This window comes from Perca flavescens, chromosome 16, assembly GCF_004354835.1.
Source record: "Perca flavescens isolate YP-PL-M2 chromosome 16, PFLA_1.0, whole genome shotgun sequence".
Lineage (NCBI taxonomy): Eukaryota > Metazoa > Chordata > Actinopteri > Perciformes > Percidae > Perca > Perca flavescens.
The window spans coordinates 10,068,859-10,078,628 of NC_041346.1; positions in this window are offsets into that span (position 1 = coordinate 10,068,859).

Below are 9,770 nucleotides of genomic sequence, written 5' to 3' on the forward strand. Positions count from 1 at the left end.
AAACAGTCATAGCAGGGTATGTCAAACAGTCATAGTATAGTATGTAAAAAACAGTCATAGTATGGTATGTCAAACACTCATAGTATAGTATGTCAAACAGTCATAGTATAGCATGTCGAAAAAAGTGATAAAAAAGTCATAGTATAGTATGGCGAAAACAGTCATAGTATAGCATGTCGAAAAAGTGATAAAAAGTCATAGTATAGTATGTCGAAAACAGTCATAGTATAGTATGTCGAAAACAGTCATAGTATAGTATGTCAAACAGTCATAGTATAGCATGTCGAAAAACAGTCAAAGTATAGCATGTCAAAAAAAGTGATAAAACAGTCATAGTATAGTATGTCGAAAAAATTGACAAAAAGTCATAGTATAGTATTTCGAAAAAATTATAAAAAGTCATAGTATAGTATGTCAAACAGTCACAGTATATTATGTCGAAAACAGTCATAGTATAGAAAAAAGTAGATAAAACAGTCATAGTATAGCATGTCGAAAAAAGTGATAAAAAGTCATAGTATAGTATGTCAAAAAAATTGATAAAAAGTCATAGTATAGTATGTCGAAAACAGTCATAGTATAGCATGTCGAAAAAAGTGATAAAACAGTCATAGTGTAGGATGTCGAAAAAAGTGATAAAAGTCATAAAACAGTATAGTATAGTATACAAAAAATAGTCATAGTATAGCATGTCGAAAAAAGTGATAAAAAGTCATAGTATAGTATGGCAATACAGTCATAGTATAGCATGTCGAAAAAAGTGATAAAAAGTCATAGTATAGTATGTGAAAAAAAAACATAAAACAGTCATAGTCATAGTATAGTATGTCGAAAACAGTGATAAAACAGTATAGTATAGTATGTCAAAAAGTCATAGTATAGCATGTCATAAAAAAATGTGATAAAAAAATAGTATAGTATGGCAAAAACAGTCATAGTATAGTATGGCGAAAACAGTCATAGTATAGTATGTAGAAAACAGTCATAGTATAGTATGTCGAAAAAATTGATAAAATGTCATAGTATAGTATGTTGAAAACAGTCATAGCATAGTATGTCAAATAGTCATAATATAGTATGTCAAAANGTCACAGTCATAGTATAGTATGTCGAAAACAGTCATAGTATGGCATGTCGAAAAAAGTAATAAAAAAGTCATAGTATAGTATGTAAAAAAAAAGTCATAGTATAGTATATAGTATGTCGAAAAACAGTCATAGTATAGTATGTCAAACAGTCATAGTATAGTATGTCAAACAGTCATAGTATAGTATGTCGAAAAACAGTAAAATAGTATAGTATAGTATGTCAAAAAAGTGAAAAACAGTCATAGTATAGTATGATAAAACAGTCATAGTATAGCATGTCAAAAAAAAAGTGAAAAACAGTAAATAGTATAGTATGTCAAACAGTCATAGTATAGTATGTCGAAAACAGTCATAGTATAGTATGTCAAACAGTCATAGTATAGTATGTCAAACAGTCATAGTATAGTATGTCGAAAACAGTCATAGTATAGTATGTCGAAAAAGTGATAAAACAGTCATAGTATAGTATGTCGAAAAAAAAACAGTCATAGTATAGTATGTCAAACAGTCATAGTATAGCATGTCAAACAGTCATAGTATAAACAGTCATAGATAAAATAGTCAGCATGGTTGAAAACAGTCATAGTATAGTATGTCAAAAACAGTCATAGTATATTATGTCAAACAGTCATAGTATAGCATGTCGAAAAAAGTGATAAAACAGTCATAGTATAGCATGTCAAAAAAAGTGAAAAAACAGTCATAGTATAGTATGTCGAAAACAGTCATAGTATAGTATGTCAAACAGTCATAGTATAGCATGTCAAACAGTCATAGTATAGCATGTCAAACAGTCATAGTATAGCATGGCGAAAAAAGTGACAATCATGGTATATTATGTCGAAAACAGTCATAGTATAGTATGTCAAACAGTCATAGTATAGCATGTCAAACAGTCATAGTATAGCATGGCGAAAAAAGTGACAAAACAGTCATAGTCTAGTATGTCGAAATAATTTATAAAAAGTCATAGTATAGTATGTCGAAAACAGTCATAGTATAGTATGTCAAACAGTCATAGTATATTATGTCAAACAGTCATAGTATAGCATGTCAAACAGTCATAGTATAGCATGTCGAAAAAAGTGATAAAACAGTCATAGTATAGTATGTCGAAATAATTTATAAAATCTCATAGTATAGTATGTTGAAAACAGTCATAGTATAGTATGTCAAACAGTCATAGAATAGCATGTCGAAAAAAGTGATAAAACAGTCATAGTATAGCATGTCGAAAAAAGTGACAAAACAGTCATAGTATAGTATGGCAAAAACAGTCATAGTATAGTATAGTAGTATAGTATAGTGTGATAAAACAGTCATAGTATATAGTATAGTATGTCGAAAACAGTCATAGTATAGTATGGTAAAAAACAGTCATAGTATAGTATGTCAAACAGTCATAGTATAGCATGTCGAAAAAAGTGATAAAACAGTCATAGTATAGTATGTCGAAATAATTTATAAAAACTCATAGTATAGTATGTCGAAAACAGTCATAGTATAGCATGTCAAAAAAAGTGATAAAACAGTCATAGTATAGCATGTCGAAAAAAGTGATAAAACAGTCATAGTATAGCATGTCGAAAAAAGTGACAAAACAGTCATAGTATAGTATGGCAAAAACAGTCATAGTATAGTATGTTGAAAACAGTCATAGTATAGTATAGCGAAAAAAGTGACAATCATGGTATATTATGTCGAAAACAGTCATAGTATAGTATGTCAAACAGTCATAGTATAGCATGTCAAACAGTCATAGTATAGCATGTCAAACAGTCATAAATAGTATAGCATAGCGAAAAAAAAAACAGTCATAGTATAGTATGTCGAAAACAGTCATAGTATAGCATGTCGAAAAAAGTGATAAAACAGTCATAGTATAGTATGGCGAAAACAGTCATAGTATAGCATGTATAAAAAAGTGAGAAAAAGTCATAGTATAGTATGGCGAAAACAGTCATGGTATAGTATGTCGAAAACAGTCATAGTATAGTATGTCGAAAACAGTCATAGTATAGTATGTCAAACAGTCATAGTATAGCATGTTGAAATAATTTATAAAAAGTCATAGTATAGTATGTCGAAAACAGTCATAGTATAGTATGTCAAACAGTCATAGTATAGCATGTCGAAAAAAGTGATAGAACAGTCATACTATAGCATGTCAAAAAAAAGTGATAGAACAGTCATAGTATAGTATGTCAAAAAAAGTGATAAAAAGTCATAGTATAGTATGTCGAAAACAGTCATAGTATAGTATGTCGAAAACAGTCATAGTATAGTATGTCAAACAGTCATAGTATAGCATAGTAAAAAGTCATAAAATAGCATGTCAAAAAGTATGGTAGTATAGTATAGTATGATAAAACAGTCATAGTATATATGCAAAAAAAAAAAAAAATAGTATAGTATAAAACAGTCATAGTATAGCATGCATAAAAAGTCATAGTATGATAAAACAGTCATAGTATAGTATGTCGAAAAAAACAGTAATATAGCATGTCAAAAAAGTGATAAAACAGTCATAGTATAGTATGTCAAAAACAGTCATAGTATAGTATGTCAAACAGTCATAGTATAGCATGTCGAAAAAAGTGATAAAACAGTCATAGTATAGTATGTCGAAAAAAGTGATAAAACAGTCATAGTATAGTATGTCAAACAGTCATAGTATAGTATGTCAAACAGTCATAGTATAGTATGTCGAAAAAAACAAAACAGTATAGCATGTCGAAAAAGTAAAAAGTCATAGTATAGTATGTCGAAAACAGTCATAGTATAGTATAAAACAGTCATAGTATAGCATGTGAAAAAAGTCATAGTATAGTATGAAAAAAAAAAAAGTCATAGTATAGTATGTTGCAAAAACAGTCATAGTATATTATGTCAAAAACAGTCATAGTATAGTATGTCAAACAGTCATAGTATAGCATGTCGAAAAAAGTGATAAAACAGTCATAGTATAGTATGTCGAAAAAAGTTATAAAAAGTCATAGTATAGTATGTCGAAAACAGTCATAGTATAGTATGTTGAAAACAGTCATAGTATAGTATGTCAAAAAACAGTCATAGAATAGCATGTCAAACAAAAAGTGATAAAACAGTCATAGTATAGTATGTCGAAAAAAAAAAAAGTGACAAAACAGTCATAGTATAGTATAGAAAAAGTGATAAAACAGTCATAAACAGTCATAGTATAAATGTGAAAAACAGTCATAGTATAGTATGGCAAAAACAGTCATAGTATAGTATGTGAAAACAGTCATAGTATAGTATGTCGAAAAAGTCATAAAAACAGTCATAAGTAGTCATAGTATAGTCGAAAAAAAGTTATAAAAACATCATATAGTATAGTGAAAAACAGTCATAGTATAGTATGTGAAAAACAGTCATAGTATAGCATGTAAAACATAAAACAGTCATAGTATAGCATGTTGAAAAAATAGTATAGACAAAACAGTCATAGTATAGTATGTCGAAAAACAGTCATATGTATAGTATGTTGAAAAAGTCATAGTATAGTATGTCAAACAGTCATAGTATAGCATGAAAAAGTGATAAAACAGTCATAGTATAGTATGTCAAACAGTCATAGTATAGCATGTCGAAATAATTTATAAAAAGTAATAGTATAGTATGTCGAAAACAGTCATAGTATAGTATGTCAAACAGTCATAGTATAGCATGTCGAAAAAAGTGATAGAACAGTCATAGTATAGTAAACAGTCATAGTATAGTATGGAAAACAGTCATAGTATAGCATGTCAAAAAAAGTGATAAAACAGTCATAGTATAGTATGTCGAAAAAGTCATAGTATAGTATGTCAAACAGTCATAGTATAGCATGTCGAAAAAAGTGATAAAAAAGTCATAGTATAGTATGTCGAAAACAGTCATAGTATAGTATGTCAAAAAAAACAGTCATAGTATAGTATGTCAAAAACAGTCATAGTATAGTATGAAAAAAAATTTATAGTAAAAAGTCATAGTATAGTATGTGAAAAACAGTCATAGTATAGTATGTCAAAAAAAAAAACAGTCATAGTATAGCATGTCGAAAACAGTCATAGTATAGTATAAAACAGTCATACATAGTAGTATGTCGAAAAAATAGTATAGTATAAAACAGTCATAGTATAGCATGAAAAAAAAGTGATAAAAAGTCATAGTATAGTATGTCGAAAACAGTCATAGTATAGTATGTCGAAAACAGTCATAGTAGTATAGCATGTAGAAAAAAAAAACAATAAAAACAGTCATAGTATGTAAAAACAGTCATAGTAAAACAGTAAATAGTATAGTATAGTCAAAAACAGTCATAGTATAGTATGTCGAAAAAAATGATAAAACAGTCATAGTATAGTATGTCGAAAAAAGTCATATAAAAAGTCATAGTATAGTATGTAGTAAAGTATGAAAACAGTCATAGTATAGTATGAAAACAGTCATAGTATAGCATGTCGAAATGTGATAAAACAGTCATAGTATAGCATGTAAAAAAAGTGATAAAAAGTCATAGTATAGTAAAAGTGGTCAAAAACAGTCATAGTATAGTATGTCAAACAGTCATAGTATATAGCATGTATAAAACAGTCATAAATAGTATAGTTGAAAAAACAGTCATAGTATAGTATGTGTAAAAAATTGATAAAAAGTCATAGTATAGTATGTCGAAAAACAGTCATAGTATAGTATATAAAACAGTCATAGTATAGTATGTCTAAAACAGTCATAGTATAGTATGTCAAACAGTCATAGTATAGCATGTCGAAAAAAGTGATAAAACAGTCATAGTATAGTATGTCAAAAAAATTTAAAACAGTCATAGTATAGTATGTTGAAAACAGTCATAGTATAGTATGTCGTCATAAAACAGTCATAAAATAGTATAGAAAAATAGTCAAAAAGTGATAAAAAGTCATAGTATAGCATGTCGAAAAAACAGTAAAACAGTCATAGTATAGTATAGTATGGCTAAAACAGTCATAGTATAGTATGAAAAAAACAGTCATAGTATAGTATGTCGAAAACAGTCATAGTATAGTATGTGAAAAAAAGTGATAAAACAGTCATAGTATAGTATGTGAAACAGTCATAGTATAGTATGTGAAACAGTCATATAATAGCATGTTGAAAAAAGTGATAAAACAGTCATAGTATAGTATGTCAAAAAAAGTGATAAAACAGTCATAGTATATATGTAAACAGTCATAAACAGTCATAGTATAGTATGTCGAAAAAAAAATAGATAAAACAGTCATAGTATAGCATGTCGAAAAAAGTGATAAAACAGTCATAGTATAGTATGTCAAAAAAGTGATAAAACAGTCATAGTATAGTATGTCAAAAAAAGTGAAAAAAGTCATAGTATAGTATGTCGAAAACAGTCATAGTATAGCATGTCGAAAAAAGTGATAAAACAGTCATAGTATAGTATGTGGAAAACAGTCATAGTATAGCATGTAAAAAAGTCATAGTCATAGTATATATGCGAAAAAACAAATAGTATAGTATGTTGAAAACAGTCATAGTATAGTATGTCGAAAACAGTCATAGTATAGCATGTCAAACAGTCATAGTCAGCATAGTCAAAAAAAAAGTGATAAAACAGTCATAGTATAGCATGTCGAAATAATTTATAAAAAGTCATAGTATAGTATGTCGAAAACAGTCATAGTATAGTATGTCAAACAGTCATAGTATAGTATGTCAAACAGTCATAGTATAGCATGTCGAAAAAAGTGATAAAACAGTCATAGTATAGTATGTCGAAAAAAGTGATAAAACAGTCATAGTATAGTATGTCGAAAAAAGTCATAGTAAAAAATGTGTCAAACAGTATAGTATGTTGAAAAAGTCATAGTATAGTATAGTATGTAAAACAGTCATAGTATAGTCATGTATAAAATGTGATAAAACAGTCATAGTATAGTATGTCGAAAACAGTCATAGTAGTATAGTATGTAAAACAGTCATAGTATAGTATGAAAAAAAAAAAACAGTCATAGTATAGTATAAAAAGTCAAATAATGTCAAACAGTCATAGTATAGTAAAAAAAACAGTCATAGTATAGTATGTCAAAAAAAGTGTAAAACAGTCATAGTATATGTCGAAAACAGTCATAGTATAGCATGTATAAAACAGTCATAAAATAGTCATAGTATAGTAAAAAAGTGATAAAACAGTCATAGTATAGTATAAAAAAAAGTAATAGTAAAAAGTCATAGTATAGTATGTTGAAAACAGTCATAGTATAGTATGTGAAAACAGTCATAGTATAGCATGTGAAAAAAGTGATAAAACAGTCATAGTATGTCGAAAAAAGTGATAAAAAAGTCATAGTATAGTATGTTGAAAAAGTGATAAAAAAGTCATAGTATAGTATGTGTAAAAAACAGTCATAGTATAGTATGTGAAAAAACAGTCAAGTGAAAACAGTCATAGTATAGTATAAAACAGTCATAGTATAGTATAGTCGAAAAAGTGATAAAACAGTCATAGTATAGTATAAAAAAAGTCATAGTATAGTATAAAACAGTCATAGTATAGTATGTTGAAAAAGTCAAACAGTCATAGTATAGTATGCATGAAAAAGTGATAAAACAGTCATAGTATAGTATGTGAAAAACAGTCATAAATAGTCATGTCGAAAATAGTATGTGAAAACAGTCATAGTATAGTATGTCAAAAAAAAGTGATAAAACAGTCATAGTATAGTATATGTTGAAAAAATAGTATAAAAAACAGTCATAGTATAGTATGTCGAAAAAAACAGTCATAGTATAGTATGTCGAAAACAGTGATAAAACATAGTATGTCAAACAGTCATAGTATAGCATGTAAAAAAAGTCATAGTATAGTATATTGAAAAAAAAACAGTCATAGTATAGTATGTCGAAAACAGTCATAAAATGTCATAGTATAGTATGTCGAAAAATGTGATAAAATAGTCATAGTATAGTATGTCGAAACAAGTCATAGTATAGCATGTCGAAAAAAGTCATAGTATAGTATGTCGAAAAAAGTGATAAAAGAGTCATAGTATAGTATGTCGAAAAAAGTGATAAAAAAGTCATAGTATAGTATGTCGAAAAAAAGTCATAGTATAGTATGTCAAACAGTGATAAAAATAGTATAGTATGTCAAAAACAGTCATAGTATAGCATGTCGAAAAAAAGTCATAAAAAGTCATAGTATAAATGTGAAAAAACAGTCATAGTATAGTATGTCAAAAACAGTCATCATAGTATAGTATGTTGAAAACAGTCATAGTATAGTATGTCGAAAAAGTCATAGTATAGCATGTCGAAATAGTCATAGTAAAAGTGATAAAACAGTCATAGTATAGTATGTCGAAAACAGTCATAGTATAGCATGTCAAACAAAAAATAGATAAAACAGTCATAGTATAGTATGTCAAAAAAGTCATAGTATAATGTCAAAACAGTCATAGTATAGTATGTCAAAAGTCAAAGTATAGTATGAAAACAGTCATAGTATAGTATGTCGAAAAAAAAAAAAAAAAAACAGTCATAGTATATGTCAAAAAAAGTGAAAAAAGTCATAGTATAGTATGTCGAAAAAACAGTAAAATAGTATAGTATAGTATGTCGAAAAACAGTGAAAAATAGTATAGTATAGTATGTGAAAAAAGTCATAGTATAGTATGTTGAAAAAAGTCAGTTATAAAAAGTATAGTATAGTATGTCGAAAACAGTCATAGTATAGTATGTAAAACAGTCATAGTATAGCATGTCGAAAAAAGTGCTAAAACAGTCATAGTATAGTATGTCAAAAACATTTATAAAACAGTCATAGTATAGTATGTCGAAAACAGTCATAGTATAGTATGTCGAAAACAGTCATAGTATAGCATGTCGAAAAAGTATGATAAAACAGTCATAGTATAGTAAAAAAAAACAGTCATAGTATATGTCAAAAAAGTGATAAAACAGTCATAGTATAGTATGTCGAAAAAAAGTCATAAAATAGTCATAGTATAGTAAGTGAAAACAGTCATAGTATAGTATGTAAAACAGTCATAGTATAGTCATGTATAAAAAGTCATAAAATAGTCATAGTATAGTATGATAAAACAGTCATAGTATAGTATGTCGAAAAAGTGATAAAAAGTCATAGTATAGTATGTCAAAAAAAACAGTCATAGTATAGTATGTCAAAAACAGTCATAGTATAGCATGTCGAAAAAAGTGATAAAACAGTCATAGTATAGTATGTCAAAAACATAGTATAAAAAACAGTCATAGTATAGTATGTCGAAAACAGTCATAGTATAGCATGTCGAAAAAAGTGATAAAACAGTCATAGTATAGTATGTTTAAAAAAATGATAAAAAAGTCATAGTATAGTATGTCGAAAACAGTCATAGTATAGTATGTATGAAAACAGTCATAGTAAGCATGTCGAAAAAAAAAAGTCATAGTGATAAAACAGTCATAGTATAGTATGTATAAAAAAGTCATAGTATAGTATGATAAAACAGTCATAGTATAGTATGTAGAAAAAAAATGTGATAAAACAGTCATAGTATAGTATGTCGAAAAACAGTCATAGTAAAGTAGTCAAACAGTCATAGTATAGTATGTCGAAAAAAAGTTATAAACAGTCATAGTATAGTATGTTGAAAACAGTCCAGTCATAGTATAGTATGTCAAACA